This window comes from Rhopalosiphum maidis, chromosome 4 (assembly GCF_003676215.2).
Source record: "Rhopalosiphum maidis isolate BTI-1 chromosome 4, ASM367621v3, whole genome shotgun sequence".
NCBI classification, from domain to species: domain Eukaryota; kingdom Metazoa; phylum Arthropoda; class Insecta; order Hemiptera; family Aphididae; genus Rhopalosiphum; species Rhopalosiphum maidis.
Genome location: NC_040880.1, coordinates 5232675 through 5260031, shown reverse-complemented (window position 1 = coordinate 5260031; position 27357 = coordinate 5232675). Strand labels below are relative to the sequence as shown.

At 30.9% G+C, this 27357-nt stretch overlaps 1 protein-coding gene across 16 annotated transcripts in view; it reads right to left on the bottom strand.

The window, feature by feature from the left end:
* LOC113560339 (CUGBP Elav-like family member 1) overlaps positions 1–27357 on the bottom strand; it is a 169301-nt gene that overhangs the window by 121578 nt on the left and 20366 nt on the right. The window contains exon 1 of one of the 16 annotated variants that reach the window (XM_026966161.1): positions 19846–20106. The exons of the other annotated variants lie outside the window; for them this stretch is intronic. The gene's annotated coding sequence lies outside the window, so the exon portion shown is untranslated. Of the gene's footprint in view, positions 1–19845; positions 20107–27357 lie in introns of those variants that run through there. 16 annotated transcript variants of the gene reach the window in all.

Here is a 27357-nt window from a genome sequence, read left to right as displayed (position 1 = left end):
TTTGAATGAAAAAAAAATCGTAATTTCCCTTTAAATGCTTTGTAAACAACAAATATCTTTATTTTAAAATTAAATTATAAAACCAAGGAGTTTGTTTCTGCTGCATAGTCGGTTTGAATTCAATAAGTTAAATTAATCATTGTAAGGTAAGTATACGAAAAACATTTTTGACTATGGGTGACGAAAATTTTGAATTTAAAACGCTTATAAAATAAAATTATACGCGTCTTTTTGATATTTTAAAATTGCTGTAATAACAATTTCTGAGAGACATTGTATCATATTTTTAAACCTTAGGTATTTAAATTGTAAAAGGAATGAAGTTTAAAATAAAAAATAATTTTTGAAACTTTGGAATTTTATAATTTACTAAAAAAAAAATAAAAACTATATCATTTTGTAACGTTATCTATAATACAATCTTAATAACGGTAGTTCATGTGAAACAAGAACATTTTTTTTATTGCATTTTATTTTTTAAGTTGTTAACCGGAGATGGGGGAGTCAACAACTTGATAATAGTACCCAATTTCTGAATATATGGTTATTATCCATGACGGAGCGCCTGAGCGGTCGGCGTGTATAAAGGATTCGCCATCGTTAAATAACACGATCACCTGAGAAACAATGTTTGACGCAGAAGGTGACAACGAGAAAAGTATGTCCGGATGCGTTTATTATCCGGTATCACGTTTGTATTATAATAGCCGGCATGACAATCGCCGTACGGGAAACGTTGTCAAAAACACGTTTCATAATAATTGGAAGCATAAATGATAACGGCCGGACTAATTGCGATTGTTTTGAATGCGTATTAATATCACAGTTAAGTAAACCGATCATTTTTGCCGACGACTGCAGTTATGGGGGACCGCGTACGACGACCGTTATAATATTATAATACGCTACACGCGCCCGTGAGAGAAAAACAGAGTGATAGCGAAAGAGAGATGGGCGTGAGAGAGCGAGAAGAGTTTGAATACGGAGACGGAACTTTTGAAACAACCCTTTCCGCCTCGAACGTACTCCCGGTGAACGGGTTGTCGTTTATTGTCCCTTCGAAGTATATACGCCCGCGCACACACACAGACGACCGTATACGCGTATAATACGTACATGCAGTGCAATTCTACGATATGACCTTATATTTAGAGCTCGTTATTATACGGGGCCGAAAACGAGGAAGAAATATAGGGGAGGGAGGTAAAAGACGATAGTCGGCTGCGGTACAGGTGATGTCGACGACCGCGTGGTGCGGCGAGGACAATACGATTTCCGAGTGATGAGCTGTGGGAAGGGTCGCGGGTATAGTTCTGTGAAAAGCGTTCTCATTTGTGTCGGCGCAGGGCACAGTGTAATAATAATACGGATGTGGAAGGTGAGGCGAGGGCGAACGCAAAAGGTTCCACGTTTGAAAGGGGCCGACGACGAGGACTTACAGCATGCAACAGCACTGGCAGCAGTGTCGGAGGTTTAAACGTCATTAAAACCTACGCTTTGGTGAAACTTATACATACATAACACACACACACACACGCGCGCTGTTTTATCCAAATCCTACCGCGCAGTGACAGAGAATGAGGTCTGCGTTTAGGAGAGGTACGAGCGAGGGGTTAAAAGGCTTGGAAATGTCATCGCACCGCAGCTACGACTACCGCTATTGCCACCAACATCACGGCTTTTAGCCAGATCTCGTGCCGGTCCATCGTTACTCGCCACCACGACAGTCAGTTTTTTTACTCGTTCAGCCAAATCAATTTACGCGCGTGACCGATACGTCCGGCGTAGCCGCTGCACGCGACCGAAAATAATTGTTTGCCACCGACACACCTGTATAGGGGTAACTAGATTTTGGGGATGCTGAAATTATACAAAGTTTATAAAGGTATATAAAGTTTACTATTAAAAGAGACTAATAATCAATAACTATACAATCTAAACAAAGCAATATTTTTCTATATTTAGTTTCAGTAAACTTATTAATGATACCTTCGGCTTTCGATTTATATTGTGTTAAATGTTTTTTATTATTAATATCATTTAATAATAATGATTGATTTTAAATCGTTTTCGCGTCATACTAGCCAGTAGTTGTTGTTTTTAAAAATAATTGATACATTAGTATAAGTAAGTATAATATTTTTAGGTGTTAAACATCCCTTAGCCCCTTAGTGACTAGATACCGTTAAACCTTCACTGACAACTGCTGAGTCTTTCGCCGCAACTGCACGACCGCATGTCTTGATCAATGCGCGGTTGTAAATATATAACAAATCTTTCCAATACTGTATACATCGTGACACGTGAACGCGGCGGGTGTAACGACTTTTCGTCTACGATAAATACAGTAGTGTTGTTACAGACGATCGTCTTATCATCACTCTCTCTCTCTCTCTTTACCGAAACAAGTGTATATCATATTATACAAACCGATATTCCGCAACCAAAAAAAAAAAAAATCTATACTTACAAATTACGCAATCTATTATGTAAAAAACTAAAAAGTGTGCTTTAGTCATAACGCGTTATCAAATTTTTCCGTGAGAGAAGTTCAACTCTCCTGTGCGTTTCACATTGGGTGTTAAATTTGTATTCAAAATTAAATTTCCTGTATACAAATAGTGTCTATACATGTACGCTTCTATTATTTGTATACATTATGTATAATATAATCGTGTAAGGTATACAAAATAATATAACCAGCAGTTAACCTCAGTCTTTTAGAATATTATAAACGTATGTATAGTGTATACCTATATAAAATACATAAGTACCTGTATTTATTAAATAATAATATAAAAGACGCTTATGCGCATTCTATAAGCGGTATTTTACGTTGAATGAATCTATTGTAAACATTTGTTAGTCAAATATTTTAGTTTGTATATTTATTATTTATTGTAAATAAGAGAAATTGGTAACATATTTTTCGCCGTATAACGCATATTACGTAGATACCCATTACATTATATGAAATGTAATTTAAGGCAAATTTCGATTTGTTTTGAGGTTTGGGATTAAATTGTATATTTGTATCGTTTGTAAAACTCGAAAACGAACGTGAAAAATCGATATAAACAAAGAGTAAGCACTCTTTAATAATTGTGGGTCTTTGTCAGTCACCTTTCAGTAGTGTTTCTACGTTCTTCGCAACAAATACACACACATACAGAACACAGAGAAATAAACTAAAACCTGTCATAAGGCCGATCACGTGTAATGCTTGCGGTGCAGAAGATAACGAAAACTATTGAAGTACCTAAATTCTTCGGGTCGAGCGTCTCTATATAAATGCGTAAAAATCTTAATCGCACTTCTGCTTACATTATATAAAGGCGTTTGGTGACTTGGAGAATGGCCAGCAACGCGGACCTTTGTTCACGCTAGTGGTCGACGCCAATAATAATATGAGAGTGTGCGTAAGCATTTCAAATATTACGTTTGCACCGTAAAAAACGACATCGATTAGAATACCGCGGAAACGGTCGTACCCTAAATTTTAGCGTATAGTGTGAATTTAAAATAAGAGTGTATTCTTTTCGAAAAAAAAACGTTTTGTACTCCTCTTTCCCCGCGATCACCACATGTTTGACTGGAATACAGGCACAGTGTGCAGAGTACAATTAATTCGAAAGCTGAAAAAAATGCGAGCCGGCAAACACTTGCACGCGATTGTTGCGTATCACGCGTACAAATTAAATCGCCGTCATGTGAGACATCGTGATTAATAAAAAAAAAAATGTTAAAATAGGCCCTCGCCCCTATCTCAGCGGCTGCCGATTAGATCACATCATTTATCGGTTGGGTATTTGTCGGGTTTCTGAATCGCGACTACGGGTAGACAGTGGAAAAGCGATGGCGTACCCGCGACGGGAATGCGTTTTCGGCTGGCACAGTGGCACGACGCACAAAACGACGAAGAACGTGGGCGGAAATCATATTATCGTTAAATGCGCCAGAGTCTAGTTTTCGCCACAGGTGACGCCGTGCCATTGCCACTGGTACGGATTGCTGACGAAAACGGAGGTCACGTACTCCCGGCCAGCGTAAAATGTCAATTATTCGGAAAACAAGTGTTTGCTGTTGGTCTGGAGACGTTGAGAATAATATAACTAACGGATTTTGCGGTGGTGGTATGCACACACACATTATATGTACACTTGTGGCGGATACATTAAAGGAGCGCCGACCAAGACATGTTGTGTATTCGCGTATATATATATATAGTACACGACGTCGCATCTCTCCTTTTAATCCACAATCGTGATTAGTTTGGATTTTGTTTTTCATTCGAAACAGGAAAAAAAGAATAATAGGAAACCTTTGATGGTGTTCTCTCTCGTGCCGTTTGTTTTCATCATTTCGATATACGCCGACCGTGTTTTCCGCCCCGTCCTCGGTTTAGTGCGTATGTAGCCACAAATTCGTCTGAAAACGTTTCGCAGTGCTACAGTCGATATGTCGAAGACCGTCGTGTCGTTCCGGCGGACCTTTTACGTCCCTAACCACCCTTTCATATACGTTACCCTCGGGCCGTAGAAGCAATAAGCGGTCTTCTCTAATTAAATTGCGCCACACGTTGGAACGAAAACACCGCCGTTCATCACAATATACATGTTTTAATAGAACATTATAAAAATAACGAAATAATAATAAATTGTATTACCTATATATATAATTTATAAATAAATATAATTTTTTTCTACATCGGTTTCTGAAATAGGACTTACGCCAGCACACGATCAATCTCGCGGCCGCCCGAGTATTTTTTTCTCCGCATTTACATCGCCCACTGTATAGAATACACAATGCATACAATAATATCACTACGTATAATATTTTATATTTTTATTGCTATGATTTATGGTGACCGTAAAGTGTGTTCGTATTATAATAATACTGTACAGCAGTGGGCTTATTGTTTTTATCTTGAGCTTATAATATTATTTTGTATATTAGTAAATGCGTTGCTCGAATTATCGTTATATTATGTTTACCTGCGGGCCACGTGTGCTCGTAGATAATGTTAAATCCGCTAAGTGAGTTGTACGCGGTGTTGCGTGTAACACAGATATAATATACGTAGTATAGCTGTTTCCGAATTCGTATACATATTTTATGGCTGGTTGCAAAATTATAATAATATAACGTGTGTTTACGACGAAAAAAAAACCGATAGATCAACCAAAATGTACGAACGTTGGACGGCAGATGAAGAAATTATACAATTCTCGACATAAACGATTGGAAGCATTAAACGAGAGCTTGAAAAAAAATTATCTGCGCATAAAAAAATCTGACAGAACTACTCCTCTGATTTCTACACAATATGCTTGTGCCGCATCACGACGATAACCGTATTCGTATTTCGTACGTCAAAAGCATCCCTAGCCAAAATTATAATAAGAAAGTATTAGTGAATGTTTAATTTGTTATGAAAATGAAGAAAATTTGACGATAAAAAATCTTAAATTGACTTTATAAAGGAAACGTATAAATATTATAATATAGTATTAATATACAATATACATATTAATTTATTCTGAAAGAAAAGAATATTGGGACCAATAACCCTAACCGTAGTATTTTATTTGTACTTATATATATTATTTTATGTTTCATAATATGTATAATAACTACATAACGTTATTACATAATGGAAATATAAAGAATTTCAAGTATTATATATTTTTGAAAAGTATTATATACCGATTATCCCATGGAGTTATTTTCAAATTATTTAAGGTTATTAAGTATAATACATTGTGTGGAAATGTAGGATTGCTGCAAATAATTGTACAACAATGTTCACTAAATAGTATTCCGCTATACTACCGTTAACCCCGACATTCACGTCGAATTGATTTTAGAGCTAAAATATACATGACGTAAATTATTCACAAATGAATTTCTTAACCATACCAAAAATATTCGACCCGAGTTTTATTTATACTTTTTCTATAAACTTAACGAGACATTATTATTAGCTGTCCTGATTAAAAATGTCCAATTGAATTATTATACGTATAGCGGGTAATTCAATTTGCAATGACCTAATGAACTGTTTGTATGCAAAAAACTACATTTATCATTACGTTTATTTCTACGTTTTTTTTGGTTCATTTTGCTTTTAATGAAACTGTGCAAATTAGATAAAACATTTTTATATTAAATTTATAGTTTTGTATATTACATGATAAACACATTGAAAAAATAAATTATGTCTATTATAAATTAATAATTACTTAAAAATTAAAAACTCGAGATATCGTTATTTAAGTTTTACAATATCATGTTAAAGGTTTATTTTCAACAAATAATAATATTAGGTAGGTTAAGTCCTATGGGTGTACATTTTTTTTATTAAACAATTACAGGCTACAGTATAATATCGATTTTAAACTGAATAAAATTACATAATAGAATAGTTAGCTTTGTGTATCTTAATTCCCAAATGAACTGTACAGTACAAGACGAATAATTAGAACGAGTGAACCCATTTTCCGATTTATATATTTTCTTTTACTATTTGGACTAATCCATTAGTAACCAGAAAAACGACGACAGTGAAAAACATGCATACTTCAAGCTATTTTCAACAAACTTCATCGAAAAATTAAAATCTGTTTTCAAAATTAAAATCGTAAAAAACCATTATTCAAAGTGATGGGCTAGAAAGAGTTGCTTTATGTGAAAATGCTGCCAAATCGTTTTTGTTGACGTGCAAATGCCTATTCTTGGAAAAAATTATACTCCAACACGTCATATTGATTTATCACGAACATAAACCACAATATACTACGTTTGTTATCATATATTATTATTATCTTTTTATTATCTACTCGTTGAATAAAAATATATATAGGCATAAATTTACTGTATGTTTTGTAAGAGTTATGTGTCTAAAATACAATCTTTATAATTAATATAAAACTTGCACAGTTTTGAATCAAACGATTTTTTGTGATTGTCTTATATATGAACAATAGATTATACTTTTAATATGTTAATTCTCTATCCGCAATTTTCCAAATTAAAATTAAAAAATTAAAATCAGAATTACCCCTGTGGGTGAAATAAAAGTAATAGGTAGCTTTAATTTGGATAAACGATAATTACATTTTTCTCCCGGCTAACTCTATACGTCCATGAACCTATTAAAGAATGTACATTATTATACAGGTACGTACTTCAAAACGTCTTCATTAGATAATTTAGAAATATACACAAATTACATACATAGTTTCAACATAAAACATTTTCATTACTTAACAAAATCAAGATTTTTTTTCAAGAACTATTATTATTAAACATAATTATAATTAATTTTTTTTTGTGATGTTTGAAGTATTACTGGTAAACCAAAAATGTTTGGTCATTTTTACACTTTTAAATTCTGAGAGAGAACTATACGTTATTCAATATTAAAACAATAATATTAAAATGTTATAATTACTATTTTTTTAAATGTGTTTTTTATTAATTCTATGTTGTTGAACAAATATTAACCAATATTGATTGAAATAAATTATATATTTTTTTAAATTATATTATTATAAGAGTTGATAGTCAGTAAATTGAAAAATATATTATTTTCATGTGAAATAATTACTTTTAATACCTTTTGCGAATGAATTTTAAATGGGTACTCCAAGAAACAAACAAGTTGATAGATTATTTAAAAGTTAACGTAAATGTGGGTTTACGTTTACTTTGAAAAACATGTATTATCATAGTTTGTATTGTTTTTATTTGTTTTATTTTCGAGTTTAAATATAAATTTAAAAAATCAATCGATATTTTTAATTAACTTCCATAGTTTTTTTTATAAACTAAATGTCTGCACTAACCAATTTTGTCATATTTATTTAATAATAATAATAATAAGTTTATAAAAATGACGATTAAATACTCTTATTTCTTTTTAAAGAAATATGTATTAGAATAATATATTAGATAATTTAGTATAAGTTTATATTCAATGATTATAATATATATGTATAAATATTGTGTATTTTTTAAATTAAGGTTCAAATGCAATTTCGTTTTGTGTGAAACAACTATAGCAAGTATAAAGGTTTTATTTATTTTGTTTCAATAAATTATAAATTTACAAATTAATTAGTTAAAGAAAAAAATGATATATATATATATATATACACTCAAGTCGAAATCACTCTACTTTGAACAGTCAGAAAAAACGATGACACGAGCTTAATTGAAATCGTGGTAGTTGGTGGTTAAGGCTTTAGACTTAAATGATTTTCGGCGTTAGAGACTCCAAATACGGACGACAACGAATTTATTTCGACTACGTAAATATTCACACGTACCTATCTCTCTTATCTAAGTAAAACGGCGGATGATGGGTCATACATAATATATATGTATTATGTATAATATGTTTCCGACGTTATTATTGTGACGAATCGATTTCAAGCGAGCCGTGGGCAATCGGCTTTGGCTACGTAAACGTTGTACCCACGACACTGCAAATAATACACATTATGAAGGGAATAAAGTCCACGATACTTGTCAGAATGCGATGTACATGTCAATTTATACACATTTATTATCTTATTTGTATATGTTGTAAATCAAACGATGTAAAGTATACCTATAATTTCTACTCTTAAGTAGAAACAATAATAAGCAATTATCAAATCAATGAAAAAAAAGTTAAAACCGAAATAATAAAATCCGTTTGCAACGAATACACTCTATGGATTCTAAATACACGCTTGGTCTAAAAGATCCTTGTCGATTCACAAACACAGTACATCATACATCACAACCATAATATTTTTGCCGTGAACATTCATGGTAAATTTGAATAAATTTCGTTTTCTCATTAATATAACGATTTTGGAAGCAATATTAACATCATAAAAACTTCAAAAACATGGACTTTTATGAACATTTTTGGATAAGACTTGAAAACAATAACGATTCAATCAGTGGCGGTTATTCTCAAAATAATATGCGTTGCTAAGAATATTTTTGTAGATCTGTCTATTTACACAAAATTATCGAATTTACTATTAAATATAAAATAATAAATGAAAATCATTCTTATGTTCTCTAAGTACATAATTTACACCAGTACATCATCAACATTTAATCAGAGAGTCACATATATTTCCAATTTTTGGTTAATATCAAATTATAATTTGTCTAAAAAATTAAAAAAGATATTGTTTGGCACTACAATATAAAAAAAATTTAAATTTCCATTTCAAGAGAGTAGTAAATCATAGAAAATTTAATTTATAGTTAGTATTTTTGGGATAAAAATAAAAATATTACGATTTTAAAAATTCCAAAAAAACAATAAAAAAATTCGGAAAACCTGAAATTTCTACAAAAAACTCATTTAAGAAAAATTTGTTTTTTATTTTTTTTATACCTAACTAAAAATTAATATACAGCTGTAGAGTTTTGAAATTTCTACCGAATATTCATTCATATTAGTAATTACTAGACATAAAAACATTTAAAATATTTCGGTTTTTTTTGTGCTATTTATAGATAAATTAATTTGTATTAAATTGATAATTATTTATTATTTGTACATCACCCAACATCCAACTACTCGCCCGAGTTGTATACATATTACTGAAAGAACACACGGACCATAGGATAATGATAACTGCCACTCGTTTCGATAACCACGGTATGGATCACCCACAAACTCACAACTGACAACATTAAAAAAGTGTATTAAAGTGCGTTTTTTGATATGAGTCTACCCGGGGAGGTTCTGGCAAGGTTTCCTACTCCACTGGTCATAAACACATATACACATAACACACGCGCATGCATATAACATTAACGCGTTTGAAAACAAAGTCAAACGCGTGTTGGCAGTGGGAGCAGGATAAGGCGAAACTCAAATGTACCACACTCTCAACAGAGCAAACGCGTAAGCAGCGTTGTATTATAATTTATATGAACTGAGTTTATGGTGATGTATGAACGTCGACTGCGTGTACATGTTATATACGCTCGCCGGGATCGTCGTCTTCGTCGTCGAAAGATATTTGTTTACGACACGCACGTAATGATACAACGTATATATATTTTTCCGAGTGTGGTCGGTGGCGGCTTTGGCCGTTTCACATACACACACGCGTACGCACTACATATGTATTAAATATATCGTTTGGACGGAGGAAGGAGGAGTCGACGATGAAAAAAAATGTAATAATAATAACGGAGAGGAGAAAAATCCACGGTAGTGGTGATGACAAGAGAGAAAAAGATTTGGGTCATTGCCAAAACGGAAAACAGAAATAAACTCGAATGGGAGTGCGGCGACGAAGGGCGCGATTTCGACTTGCGCGACTGGCAGTGGCGGCGTCTTCTTCGTCATCGTCGTCTTCGTCGTCGTTTGTTCAGGCCACATATTATATCATCATCGTCATCATCATCATCATCATCATCATCATCATCATCATCATCATCATCATCATTATTATTATTACTTTTCGACTTGCGTGTGTGACAATGACTATGACGACGACGATGACTGCTCAGTCGTGACATTCATTCGGTTATACCGCTAATTATAAACCCCCGTTCCCCGACGCATACACGGATCGTTCTTGATCGTTTAGACGCGCGTCCGCACGCGATTAAAAAAGAGACGTCGAGCCAAATAGCGTCGAAATCCGAACGCGCATAAAGTATTATACACGTTTATGGTTATTGAGACGACATTGAATGATAATCATTAATTATTTAATAACCACAGTGAGACGATGCAATTGAAAACTTAAAAACGGCCATCGAACCGGGTGAAAACTGTATTGATATAATACTATGGTCTGATTTGTATTCACTTGACTTTCACAGAATCGATTTTTTTATGAATACTATATATACTACATATATACTGTATGTAGTATTTCTATATTATGAAATTACTTCGAATACAGGGCAGTATTGAGAGTAAATAAATTTGTTATAAAAAAATATAATCACATACATAAAAATTGTCAACAATTTATATTCATTTTCTTTTTATATAAAATTTTAATTTATGTGACTAAATTTTGGCTTTTAATTTTTACTTTTTATTTAGAATAAATTAAATAATTATGGTATGCTAAGATTCAACTCTACATCAATAAACAGACAACACTAGATGATGACGAGCTGTGTAAATAACTGCTGATACATCGATGATGAAATTTTTGTATCATAAATAATACTCTACGGATATTAATTTTGCATAGGACACAAATACACAATATATTATGTTTTACGTGGTATGACTGTCTCGAGTGGATTTCATTTCCACAATACTATTCCGCCTCACTTCCACCCACCAACTATCGTTTTGCAGAGAACTTTCATTTCGGACTTTATCGTACATTAGACATCGATTGTATTAACTATTATCATTATTAAATGGATATAATAAACAATAAGCAGAAATCGAAAAACGATAATATTCTTGGCTCACTCCCGTTTATACCGCTATAGTTATTTGTATCAAATATATATAGGTAAAATGCTAATGGTTTTTCTCTTTTTAAACAAAATATCCCTTTAATATATACATAATAATAATAATATTCACTTATAGAAATAAAATAAAATAATTATTTTGTTGAAGCAGCCAACTCGTTGATGACACAGACAACTATTATATTTTTATTAGCTATACTTTTAAACACTTTTGTCTAGTAGTTGGTGCCTATTATATATAAAGTTACTATATAATTTTAACTTATAAATGTAGGCAATCTAATAAGCTTACGCGTTATAAATTAAGATATAAATAGAAGTAGAAATAGTGAGACTGTAAGTTCTTACAAAAATGTGTTAGGCTTTCATAGTATCTATAACGATAAAATGCACATACTTATTTTACATTACAGTTTATGATAAAAGAAGTGATCATAACTATCAGCTTTACTATCAATGAAGTCATGATTTTTGAATTTGTATGGTATAAAATCATCGTTTTACGTGTCATATGTGTTTATCTATGCAGTACAAATTTACTATTCTATATTATTATAATATACCAAGCATCATATTATGGAAATACAAAGTTAGAGAAGTGGCTATATCTCTATAAAATGATTCAAGGATAAATCTTAAAATTTTGTGCATAAATGATTGGCATAATAGTTTGAAATAATGTCCAAAATAGGATTGAATTAGGAAAAAGGATTTTTATCCGCTAGGTACTGATTGCATTAAATTCATTGCAACAATAATACAATGTATTATATTACAAAAACCATTATGTAATGTTTTATTATTAGTTGGTTATTTGTTAAACACTCTAATATTAAACTTATCATGCCTACAATAAAAAAAATATAGCGTGTAATCTTTTCTTGTCAATCTGTTTTTTTACATGAACTAATACGTCATTGTACATGAATGTTTTTTTTAAATTTAAATATCCAAGTTGACAGATTCTAAGTCCTATGAAATAGATGCTATATTGGTTCGCTACAATCCAAAACTTTTTAAATCAATAATTATAGCGATGAAAAAAAATATCTCAATAAAAATACTAAACCTAATGATAAAGTTTGAATTGAATTATAGAGTCATCTAAAGTTTACATTTTTTTTTTTTTTTTTTAGAAAACGTCTGGCCCACACGTAAATTGATAAGAACAAATTTAATTAGAGGTTCGGATAATATAACTTTGTATTAAACGTCAATTATAAAATTAAATTTATTATCTTAAATAATGTAAAAACAAATTGAAAGATTTATGTTTATAATTCATTGCGTTATTTAAATTATATAGTTATTATTACTTATTTATATAACACGGATTTTAAATAGTTGAAACATTAAAAATATTTCTAAGCCTATGTATAATGTACGTATAATATACTACTGTAAGTTTAGTATGTAGTAGTTATTTAGTATTTTGATTTCAAAAAAATGTCTATTTTAAAATTTAAATGTCAAAATAAATTTTTATGAATTTAAAAATTATTAAAGTTGAATCAATTTATATTAAAAAATATGAAATTTATCTTACTTAATAATAAGAACCAAATTCTGATAGTATTTAAAAACTTTATTTTTAAGTAATTGTAAAATTAAACTTAAAATAATGATATTACATCATATAATAGATCTTGCAACCTTGTTTATTAATAAAGATATAGTATACTTTATCTTGTTCCTCACTATGTACAGAAGGAAAATGAAAATAAAGTTAAAAAAAAAAATGGAAAAATCAGGCTGCTTTCCAACACTAATAGTTGTTTACGGGATACAGGTGTTTATTGGAGCGAATAGAAATCAAACAACGCAGAGTAAAACAAAACAATTTCTGATACGTACCTACAGATGTGCCAAATTGTGGAAATGTTTGGTTAGTTTCCCAAATTCTCCACGGAACACGGAGCCCACGAAAAAAAAATAATAACAATAAATAAATATTGAAAAAATAAATAATAAAACGACCTTCGTTCACTAATTAAACAACTAGGTTAGCCAGTTTTTCGTGTGCAATTTTGAAACAGTAAGATGGTACAAATTAAAAAAAATGATTGCACGTTTCCAACGATTCGAAACGAAATGGTAATCAAACTACCAAATAAGTACGTATTATACATGTATTTTATTTACCGTCACAATAACAGTAATAGGTATGCTATACAATGTGTTTGCGTGGAGAAAAAAATCGAATTTATAAAGTTTATTCTTGCAGAGAATCAAATTCATTAAAAAAAAAAAGGAAAAACGCTAAACTCGTAGTGCTTTTTAATAATATACAGATTTCGATGTCAAAACTTTGAGAGGCGATGGCTTCCTTGTGTTTAAATCGAAAAAATACGTTTTGATTCACTCGCTGTGTATATAAATAAAAGAAAACAAAACCAAAAAAATGGAATCATTGTACATAAGATCATTATGCAAGCTATTATGTTAGACATTTTTCGACTGTCACGATTTAGAAGATTTTATTTCTTTATCAATGTATTATACGCAATTGCTTTTATAGCAATTGAAAATTTTCTATCATAACGCAAACCATTGTCCATAACAAAAATAATCGTTCATCAGAACCTGCAGAACGTTCATTATCATACGATAAAAAGTTTTGTTTATTGTATAAATCCGGTTACCCCTAATACTTAATTAGTTAATATAAACTTTGAGGTTTTTTAGGATATTACAATCGAATTTTATAATTATTGTATTCAGTAGTGTTTTTGTTTTGCCATCGGACTTTTTTCCTTGATATCGTGCACTTGTGATACACGTTAGAAAGGTCATGTACACGCGTATTATACACCTATATGGTCGTTGCCGAATCGATGAATGCGATTACGGGATTGGCCGTCGGTACGGGTTTAGTGTTCACGGATTGATGGACTCGCGCAGTGTGTCGTGCGATAACGTTAAATCAAATCTCCGGTGTGTACCGGTAGTCGCGTTACCGTTTACACTGCGGCATAGGGTGCGACAGCGGGGTAGCTGTGCGTGTCGGGGCTGAAGACGCCACAGCGATATATATATATAAATGTGAACGTCGGCGGGAAAGGGCGGCAGCAAGTGGGCTATGCAACATCTCCCCTACCCGGCACATACACCAAATTGCTCAACGACCCCCTCGGTAGTCGTAGGGAAAAACTAGAAGAAGCAGTTTGAAAAATCGAACTCGTATATATGTGCCGCCGGTCTTGGGCACGACAAATGGGTGCGACGTAAAGTTTTCTTCGGAGCCCCTTATATACTAACATTGACTATTATAATAATATGTGTATGTGTAGTTGCCAGTCTTCTGTTTACAATCGAAAAGCAAAAGAAACTTTCCGTCGAAATCGCCTGCGATTACTGTGTTTATGGATCGATGAATCACACCGATCTATAAAGTGTATTATTATTATTATTTAAGGTTGATGTTTCACGCATATATTGTTGTCGTGTACTCCACGTTTGCGCATATTATTATTGACATCCAGAAAATGGAACTTTTACAAGATTTTTCCAGTAAAAATATCTGCAGTGAAAAAAATACAAATAATAACTTACTTAAACCGATCTAAAATATAGCTATTGACACAGGAAAATGCTTCGAATAGTCTCAAAACATTTGTTCCGGTTTCTAAAGTATGATACAAATGTGGGTTCTGATGAGGTTAAGATTATTTTAGGCATAGTTTTAGTAGTTTTTGACATCCTATAAATTGGTTTTGAGGACAACAAACAAAAATCGTGTTTACTGGGTTTTTAAATTGATCTATAGTTTTTATAGTTCTGGCATAATATAGTTCATGCGGTATGCCATTTCAAAATTTGCGTGTCACTCTTGTTCCATTGACGTGGAAACGTGTTGAAAACGAAAATTCCAAATATAATATAATATAGGAGGTACCCACTCAAAACATTACTCCTTGCACTGTATATACAGTTGCGCTGTGGATAAAAAAAACGCGTTCGACGTTTAGCTGTTTACATCAAACTATTCATCACGTGATTACTTAAACATAAACACGAAGAATATTTTAACGTATAAAATGCAACTAAAAAAAAAAAAAATATTTGTTTATAATAATGTATTTAAACAGAAACCCCACGGCATGGCATATCATTTGTATTCAACGAAACCCTATTATACAGAATTCAGTGGCAAGTGCACAAAATGCTTATGTAATCTGTTAAAACGAAGCCAAGATACATTTTTTTATTTTTTATTTTTCAAAGTGATTAATAGAATATGGTCTTAAGATATTATAATATGTGTTTGTGTTGAACATGGGTTATTGGGTTTTCTGATTTTGCATTTTTTTAAGTACACCCTATACAGATTTATAGACATTATTCATATTAAATGTTTTTTCGTCATGGAGCACAAAATCGATATTAAAAATATACAAAAAAACCAACATTTATTTTGAATAATAAAACATTGTATTTCAGTTTGTTGTTGAAACATTAAAATAAATTAAGTTGTTAAAATTCACAAGTTATAAATAACGAGAAAGATTGTGTTAAAAATACGAATATTTGAAACATTTTGTTAAAAATAAATTACACATGGTTTTAAAGAATATTGTTTATTGATTTTAAAATTATACGTTTTGTTCCAAATATATATGAGTTATAAGATCAATGAAAACCTAACCAATGGAAAATATAATTTATTGTTCGAAAATCGATCAGATTTATTAAAGAAAATAAACAAAATTTTAAATAAAGGGTTTAAAACTATTTATAAAAATAACAAAAAAGTTTCACGTCAGATTTTTTTTAATTCCATCATTTAAAAAAAAAAAACTCTACGTGACTGATCATAATGAAAACGATAAAATACCAAGTTTTAAAATCTCAGAGATGTATACTAAAAAAAGGGTGAAGTTAGTCAATAAACTATAAAATCCAGTGTCAACCTGTATTAGAAAGGATGAAAACAAAATATAAAATAAACTTTTTTTGCTATTAAAAACGAGATAAAACAAAACTTTTAGACTTATCCGAATTAACATGCTGAGTATACTATAATTGGACAAACATCATTCCATATCTACGATGTATACATTTTTTATTTATTAAAAATGTCATCATTTCATTTCTTTAGACATTGGTAAACACATTTTAGATAAAATAAGCTAAATAATATTAATATGTGTAGATGGAAGTATATAAACCACGTTTTCATTAATTACATCTCTAATCTAAATCTTAGTAAGTTTGTACCATGACAACAAGAACGTTAACAAAATATAATATTTATACCATAAATGATTACTTAACAATTCGTTAAGGTATTGTTGTTCAGTAAAATAACTGGATTCACATTATGTTATTAAACCCACATTTTGATATATTCGAATAAAAACGAAATTTTCGATTAATGTCTTGAAACAAAACAATATATATATTTTTTTTTTTTGATATAGACAACACAACAAAATAAAGTGAAATTCGTAAAAATAAAAACAGATGCCAATTGGCGTTGGTAGAGACCTTATTATTTTTTGTTTTTTCCTCAGCGTATTGTTTGTACGCATTAATTTACAAGCGACATTTTTGATTAAGACTCCAGCGGTGTCACGTGATATTTTTAATTACGGGGCTGACGAAAAAGTCCTTTTGTAGAGAAAACACCCCTCTGCGTGGATATTCATAACCGAATAGAGACATACAATGACGTAGAGAAAAATATAATAATATACATCAGAGATCAGACAACTCTCACTACAGCTCATAGTACTTGGGGGGAAATAACTATTATTAAATACAAAATAGCGTTAATGATAATAAAAATAATTTTAAAACACACATTCCGTGTAAATTTGAAATTAGTTTTAAAAAACAAGAATGAATATATAAAATGACAAACAGCGTGTTAACACAAAAACTACAGTTTATTAATGTAATTATAAACTAAAAACTCGTATTTTTTATAATAATTTTTCGAGTTAAAAAAATTCGAGCTAATTTTAAACAAACAATGTTGTGGAACAACCTAAATAAAATATGTTTCAAAAACTCTTTTCTTTGTAACTGTTTATATAAACGAATATTTGGTTGTTATTTGTGCAAATTCGAGCTTTTGATACAAAATTATTTTTTAGCTATAGCTACAAGTATTTTTTTCTTCGATGACTGAAGATTTATTGAACGATCGCATAAAGATGACCACTAAAATTAGATTTTAAAAATCCCCTCAACTCAACGTTACGAAGTTCAAAAATCGAGTAAAGGATATGTTTAGTTATAACGGATAGTTTTTTCCCCCTTTTGACTACGTGACATAAATACTTAAGGACTATCTAGCATCATAACGTCGTATTAAAAGTTGTATCTATACGTTGTGTTGAGTTTGAAGTATGGTCTTAAAATTATTACTACCGTAGATGCCACAAAAACAAAATTAAAAATAGGTAATGAGTTAATTTAATAGCACTATATTAATTACACTATATATTATTATACGACGGGAATCTATTTTAATATAGACGCGTAAATATGTTTAAAAACCAAATAGATGTCCCTCATTTTGTTTGTAAAATTACTATTTTTATGCTCATCTTGATTACCACTTACATCGTACAAATTATAATACATTTATTTTAATATGCATATTAATTGCTAGGAAATGCGACTGGTTAGAAATTATAAAAAGCAGGCATAGTTATCATGTTGAGTTAGATACTAACCACAGAAAAAGTTTTCGTGAAAAAAAATTAAATTAAGAATTGAAAAAAACGTTATGCTAATTAAAAAAATTTGAATAATTTTTGAATAAGACAAAAGTAAAAACAAATATTTTACGAAGCCATCACGTGATTATGATGAATTATGCATATTATTTACGATTAAATTGCAACTGCGATAACGAAATAATTACATTAATGCAACACTTCAAGATTATTGAAACGAGTTTATCAAATACAAAAGAAGATTCGAGTGTAATACAATATTGTTATTTGTTATGATGTTATTATTATATAAAACACAAACTTAAGTAGGTAGGTGATGCTATAATAATAATGATAATTGATAATCATTTGAATAGCCTACATTGCATCGTAAAATGTAATATTATATTATACTGTTGCTAGTCGAACCGAAGCCAAACCATTTGCTAGTGACTAGCATATGACCTGCTTCTCCTCCTGTCGACCTATCAATGCGGTCCATGATTGACAGTGCACTTAAATTTTGTTATTACTGTTGTAATAATATGTATTTTACGGTTGATACACAACGTGCGTTTTAATTGACCGGTAATATAAATTTTATTCGCGGAACAGCGGTCATTAGTCATTATCGATCGACGTGCAATGTTATTCGTTCCGGTGCTAAACGTAAAATATTCAACGGGCTCGTGTGCGGAGAAACCACAATGTCGACAAACACAATGATTATAATAATTAATTAATTAAAATAAACCATTTTTATTTCGACATCATATTATTATTTTGTAAAATATGAGCGTTACCGCGACCGATCGGAACAACATTATGACTATTTTTCATCGCGTATTGTGCCGTACCAAATGGATACTTTAAGCCCTTACAGCAGTACATGTATACAAAATATAGGTTTAAACGGCTGTGTACACGTACCGATGAAACCAGAAACCCCGTCATTGGATTTAACTAGAAAACGCTTACATAAAAAAGTTCACCTCTGCGAATCGACTTGTCAGCGACATGATAATAATATAAATATACGTTCAACAAAATTCGCGGCCAGCATTTCGGGCAAAAATTGATTTTGGTAAATCGTATAATAATAAAAAGGAAACGACTCAGTTTTCCACATAAAACGCATTGTATAATATATACACTTTCCGTTATACGACTGTACACAACTATATTTTATTATAATACACTCCTCCTTTGGTTCGTATATTTTATTCAGAGAAAGAGGGACGAAATTTCTTGCCGTCTAGCCGAACACATTATTATAACGCATATACACCGCTTAAATAATATATATTTCATGAACTTCGCGTGGAACCGCTGTTTCGCTTTGAAACATCGGACAATAATATTATACACGTTAGAATGAAATAACATAATAACAGAGACGAACGTCGAATTGTGTCACGACGTTGTACATTTTATATTGTGAAGAAAGCTCGCGCAAAAGACGTCACCGCTGTGCACAATGCAATGACGAATTAGCCACGAGTGTATAGTCGCTTTGATATGCATCCGTAATATAAAAAATATGTGCAGTGTCATCGATATAAATACGTTTTAATATAATACGATTTTGTATTATGATTTTGTGGCGTCGAGAGTTTTCGCGTAATTTCTTCGTCTCGGCGGCAGAAAATACTATACAGCGACAGAGCTTGCGATATTTCGTGTCGATAATCGATATACATATACGTACCTGGGACGGCACTTCTTCAAAGGCACGAAACCATAATATGTGTGGATATTGCGAGTTTATTACGATCGTCAGTGCAATATTTATGTGTGCCGTCAAACCGAGGATGCAAAAACTTTCTGACGTCTTCATTTGTACGATATATGTACGATTGAAATCGACATTTTGAAAAAACGAAACACTATGCTATGATACCACTACATAAATTGAACTAAAAATTAGATAATGGGCGCGAGCCCGATACAAGCGTCTACTTTGAAAACAAAAATATATTAATTTATTACAGAAATATGTAATAAACACGTACAGTCGCGTAGTGTATAGTACCTACTTACTACAGATTAGATAATTGCGTCATAATTTAGAACGTTGTAATGGCCGAGGTCACACACGCCAGTAGATTATTAGATTAAGCGCGGTGGTGCAGACGACCGAATGAAATGAATATTGTTTGAAAAACCGAGTCAATGAAAATTCACGAACAAATCATAAACCGTTATGATCGGCGCTCATAAAATACCATTTTTTAAACACCGCCTGATTATTACGAGTATAATAACATTACTATACAACGGTTGCGGTCGTTTGACGCGATTTTCGTTTTATAGCCGCTAATTGTTTTTATGGTTTTACGACGGGTACATACTGTGTTTTTTATTTAATTAATTTATCTAGCAACGCAACATCGGCATTCCGGTAGTCTGTACGTTATCCTGATTTGTAGTATTTTCGTTCAATAACAAACAAATAAATAAAAAATAAACAACATCCGAACAAGAATATTATTATTCCACGAGTACATGTAATACCTACTTACAGCTTACCTAACAGAACCATCAAAAATGTATTTATTGGGAAACTCGTATTCATATCAAAATACAAAATAACCTATGTATATATCATTTATTATAAAATTGAAATATCATAAACGATTATATATAAACGCACCGACCGGCGTCTGATGAGCTTGCAAAATGTTTGGTGCGCTCACATGTAGATTAATCGGATTTGGGCTATATAGCTATGTGCGTAATACAAGTCTACAGGTAACGGCAGTCATCTGACACGATCATTATTACCGCTCGCCCTGCAGCTATACTATTACCATTGTGTACCTTACATCGATGACAGCAAAGGAATAATATTATTCTTGATATATTTTCTGATAAACGATACAATGTCTAATCGCAATATAAAGCTGACCGTATCGACATACATATAATTATTTCCATAGTATAAATATAGAAGTGTACTTATCACTATAATAAACATTTTCTTATTAGAATAGGTATTAATATTAACGTTCAAAATTGAAGCAATTACGCGCATGGACCAACACCACCACTGCCGCTGCCACCGCAATGTTACAATGTACCTTTGGTACGGCATACCAAAGGTTGGAAGATTTGTGTGTGTGTGTGTGTGTGTGTGTGTACTTAGTACAGATGTATAGTAACAATATTATATTATTATGCTATGGTATTAACAAAAATAATTTTATTAAATATCGAGTAAACAATGAATTAAGTCAAGAAACTTCAATATTATGTGGTGTAACTCAAATAAGGGACCACTCTATCAAATACGTATTTTTTTTATGCATATGAATAATATTATGAACCGAATTAATTATTTTAATATACATGGTTAACCGTAGTTAGATAAGCAGACAATATTGTATGTTTTGTTTGGGCTCAGTCTTGAGATGAGGTTAATTCTGTTCCATTAAATATAACAACTAACAAATCTATGTAGTATTCATGCGTGATATTATGATAATAATTTTTTAAATCAAAGTACATGTAAAACTAAACTCTTATTAAAATATTTAGACAATTACATTTTTAAGTATAGAAATGCACCATAGTCATAAATCATAATGGAATAATCACTTAAGTTTCGTAACAAATCATGTAAAAAATAAAAATAATTAACGCTTTCAAAAAACTATATTGATACCTAAGAACTTAAGTAAATTTAAGTACTGTACTACTGTATCAAGCATTAATACAGTCTATAGTTAATTATGATATTTCTATGCGAAGAGGTGCCTATTTATAAAGTAGCGATAACCTATTAAACAAAACGAAAAATATAATATTAAAAATCATTCTAAAAAACGACTCAAGATACCATATAAAATACATGTACAGCGAAATGAATATTGTACCAGCGAAAAAAATATTCCACAAAGCTTTTTTTCTTTAAATATTATCATAAATAATAATCTCACTTTTAAAATTGAACATGGATATAATACTATAATACTATAATACTAGACCATTATCTAATATCAATGTACCAACCGTGCATAGAAACCCAACACAAACAGCATACTTATACGTAAAAAATATACATAGGTTCAAAAATCTAAAATATTATATTACTTACCATTAGACATTAAACACTATATAAAAAATTTTTAAACAAATTTGGTTCTGTAGGAATAAAATATAAAATATGTGTACAAAACTAACAGTAGTCTTCTAAGTACTTGTATTAATTAAATATAAGGCTTTAATTAATATTAAAAATTTCAATTTTATTGTATTAACCGGTCTTATATTTCTATAAAAAAATTAAAAATACTGCATTTTTAGCGAATATATAAGATAAACGTATTAAATTTGTGCTCTTGATGTATAAACATAAACAAAAAATAATAATTATTATTATTGTGTTTAATTATATAATGTGCAAAAATGCTGAATAATGTAAAAACGGTCGTTTACGATTACCGGCCTACGGTTTTTGGTTTCTAACACGGCAACGTGTTATTACATTTTCTTCGTTAACGCATGCATTTACGTTATTAAATAATTTGTATCTACCTACTCATCGTAATAATATAATATTAATACTAAAAAAATATATATTATTTAGTACGTATGCCGATTAGGCGAGGCGCCTACATTACATTATACTATCGCGCGCAGATTTTCGTTTACATTATACATACAAAATACATATATATATATATAGCATTTCGTTACTTGTCCCAATTAAAACAGTTTTCCCGAAACATTATTATTATTAATACAGTACCAGGAGATCGCATAATTGGATATTCGATATTTTTCATTTCGAACACGATGTATGCTGTATGCACGATGCGGCAACGTTGGTGGTATACATAATAATATAATAACAGATAGGATAAATCGTAGGTAGGTAGCTACACCAGCTGATATAGATTTTCGTATACGACAATAAAGTCATAGTATACGATATACACATATATATGTATATATATACATATACATATATATTATAATATTATTATTATAGTGCATATATAGTAGGTATATATATACTACCACGTTATTAATTTTATTATCGTAATATGCGTTATCGTTTTCCGTTTCTGCTACTCGAAAATCCAAACTACAACGACCGCACACATCGTACGTAATGTGTACTACTATTACTACTACTACTAATACTAATACTAATACTAATACTAATACCTATCTTATATACTACGGATCTGCGTGTGTGTGTGTACGCCGGCAAAGTTCCAACAACTGTGTCCAAAATCAACAAATTACCTAACACGTTGCTATATACTGCTGATCCTGATTCTGCTACAGCGACTGTTACTTTGCCATGATATTATTATGCGTCGCGACCACGTCAAGTTTGACAAACACGCGAATTTATATCATACCAAAAATAATGTATAGCATCGAGCAAATCGATAATGTATTAATGTATAACGTATAAGGTCGTCGGGATTAATCGGGAATAATATTTTACTAACGAACGTTACATTTTTTTTTTTAAGTTTTTGAGAAATACTCTCTCTCTCTCTCTCTCTCTCTCTCTCTCTCTCTCTCTATCAGTTATATCTCCTTCGCTCTGATGTTTTTACTTAATACATTTACATGGACAAATCTGTTTGATATAAGCAAGACAGGATGCACGAGAATACAATAACTAGCTATGTATAGCTAATGCCGTTGCCGCATAATACAAGTGAAGTGGCTTGGAATGCTTTTGAATGATTTAGGGACACATAAACACTATAAAGAAAATCGAATAAAGGGATGGTCGCACGCGGCAATGTCCGTCATAACCCGTCGTCATCGCTGTCCTGTACTCGGGCTTTCTGTTAAAACTCAACCAGCCTGTAAGGGGTTCGTTGTATAAAGCATTATTAATCACTCATTTAATTATGTTTATAGAATACGTGAAAGTTTCTATATATACACGTTACAATGGCAAAGGATAGGATACTTAATGGAAAAAGGATCATATTATTTAAATGCAACGGAAAACGTATACGACGAAACATGTTTTTCATAAATGTTTCAATAGCTTCAAAAGTCTAGGTTGTCGGATAAAAACGTATTTTGTATCAAAAGAACTAGCAAAAAGTATACAAATCTAAAACTAAAAGTAATAATATTTATCATTTAATCATGATATATTGGTCAACAGTTTTGAAACTTGAAGGTAAAAAAAAAAACAAAAATAAAAACCATATTAAAATGGAAACACAAAGTGAAATTAATTAGAGAGAAATAACTTTAGGTGCCTGTGTACTTTTTTGTTTCTAAACAAATTACGTACTGTGAGATTAATAGTATAAGAATTTAATTTAAATGTTTCAACAGTAATTTAACCTTAATTTCTACATATGCGCATTGCACGTGTTTTAGTATATAAATTAGATACATAAAAATCCAAGCACAAGATTTTACATTTTTTAGTTGATTATTACAATGTTTTATTCTCAGAAAAAAAATAAACTTGCTAAGAAACCAAACTGCGATATTAAACGGATTATTTATGTATATGACATTATTTAATGAATTCGCGAGAATAACAAACGACAAAGGAGGCTGAAAAAAATCAGTAGTTTTTATCTGCTTTGAGCTCAAAGCCTAGATTTCGTAATACGCACGCGCGAGCCGTATCATACACAACAATTTTCATCAGAATCCCCGGGAGATTTTCGATCTGCAGAAGAACACTGAGATAAGAAAGTGAGAGATATATGTAGCAAAGAGAGGGTGAAGGAGTGGGAGAAGTTTCCATTAAACATAGCGTAGCGTCCCCTTAACGCCATTCTATAAGACTTCAAAACGACAGCAAAAATACTCAACTGGAGTATAATTCATTATGTTCTCTCCAAGTCATCATAATAATAGGTACTATAAATCGTGTGGTTGATGCAGCTCATTCTGCCAAAGGCTCTTTTGACTGGCATTCTACGGCGATATACGTTTTAGTGATTTCTGAGGACCGAGCTGGGGAAAATATGCAAATTCATGTTATTATACATAACACGGTATGTGCGCCGTTTACGAGTATGTATTTTTAATAATTCACTGTTAACCGATCATTGCACGTCTTCGTCCAAAAACCAACAACAAAAATATGTATTATTATTTATTATACTGTTAACCATCAACAGACTTTCCAAACAGGGAAAAAATTAGGAGATTTTATAGTAGAATTTAATGGTATAATAATATCTAAAAACATGAAATTTATTAATTTATGTACATTCCAAGTGTGATGTTGATATTACAAGTTAATTATTTGATATTCATTTGATATCAATAAATATGTATGAAATACAACACACACAACAGCTGTAATCGACAAGGCTATAATATTATAATATTTTAAGAAGTCACGTTTGAAGAACTTCACTTGGTAAAAATAATAATAATATAACTAAAAGGGTGTTGTATTGTCTTATAACCTAAATAACTTTGAACTTAATAGTGATTCCATATTTAATCAAATATTTAATAACATTAAAATTTAACTGATATGATATTTATTATACATTTATACCACTAAAACAATAAATTATCATTTGCTTTTATTCGTATCTAATGAGATATCGCATTTAAATAATCATTTAACCCGTAGTTTAATTTTAGCCATTGTACCATTAGTACAACACTAAAGTATCGAGATAAACAAAATTAATTTAATTTAATAATAATAATAACTAATAATCATAATTCATAATCATAATAGGTAATGATTATAAATGAAATCCAATACTTATATTGTTTAATAATTGATCTGAACCATCTCTGATTTTGAAATCGACAAATAGTGCAGTATTAATAATCGTACTTACGGAATGTGTTTACAATATAAATAGACGCGTCTAATCTCGAAATTATCTTACGAACTTCTCGAAAACAAATGCACGCGAAACGCACATAATCGAGTTCTCTTTCCGTGTGTTTGTACATATAATAACAGGCGTATTTACATTAAATTTGAGCTGTGTGTAATCAAAGAGGTGCGAACGTATACGTACGGTTAAACAAGGGTTGGTTTTACTCAGAATATTAAACTTTTAGCTGGTTTTATTTGCAAAGGGGGCATTGAGTGTACACACTGTACACGAAGGAAACCTACAGTAACCTTAAAATAACAGTGTTTTCCAATGAGTGAATTATATTTCAAACGTTTTTGGTTGGAATAGTGAGGAAAAAGGACATTGCACGGTATTATTAGTGAAATGTTCAAAAATAATGATAATAATTATTGATCGTACAATGTACATAATTGTCTAAGTACGCGATATAATTTATATCACACATTTAGCTCAACATTTTGGTGTGATGTGTATACCACATGAGTTTGTCTTAAGCATTGTCAAAAGTCGATCATCAAGATTTTTGTAGAGGCTTATCGTTTTAAAAGGACGAGCAATATAGACTGTTGTTACGGTAATTTTTTTCTTATATCCTTTGACAAAAGAATCCAATATTTACTAATCTACAGGATCCGGTAGTGAATTAATTTGTATTCAATGGTCTCCGACAGTATATTTTATTTTGTACAGTTCGCTATCACCCCTACACTACTACGTCGTGTTCGTCAGATTGAAAACGATCGGTTTTAGGTTTTCGTGAAATCCCCGCGAAACCTTTTCATTTCGTGTGTAAATGTACCAACGAATCCTTTAAATTCAGTATTCACCAACGAATACTACGACGACAGGAAAGTAATTGAGTTGACAGCGAAATCCCCGATAAAATGTTTGAATTGACGGGAGCATAATAAAATGCAGGCAGTTATTGGTAAAGGAGAAAAACGAAAGTCAAAATCAATTAAACTCACTGATCCAAGGCGCTGAAACCACATATTAGACCGTGTCTAAGGGAATAGAATAGTATAAGCAAACAAACAACCATTGCGTACACTTTAAAATACGCCTTAATTAAACGATAACAATTCAAAATTACAAATTAACAAGAAATTATTTCGATTTTAGTTTGGGCATAAATCAACGTAAGTGAGTATGTATAATGTATTATATAAGTCGATCGTTGTTCAATTTATTTAAAAAATTAAATTGATGAAAAAACAATGAACGATATTGTTTAGTTTATGATGATATTAAAAGAAAAACAAACATAGAATAGTACAAAATGAAGTTGACTAACAAAATAAATAAATACATAAATAAAAATAATAATAACAACACAGAGAAATATGGTAATAAATCCGAAGTGATGCGGAAATCATTTTCATCGA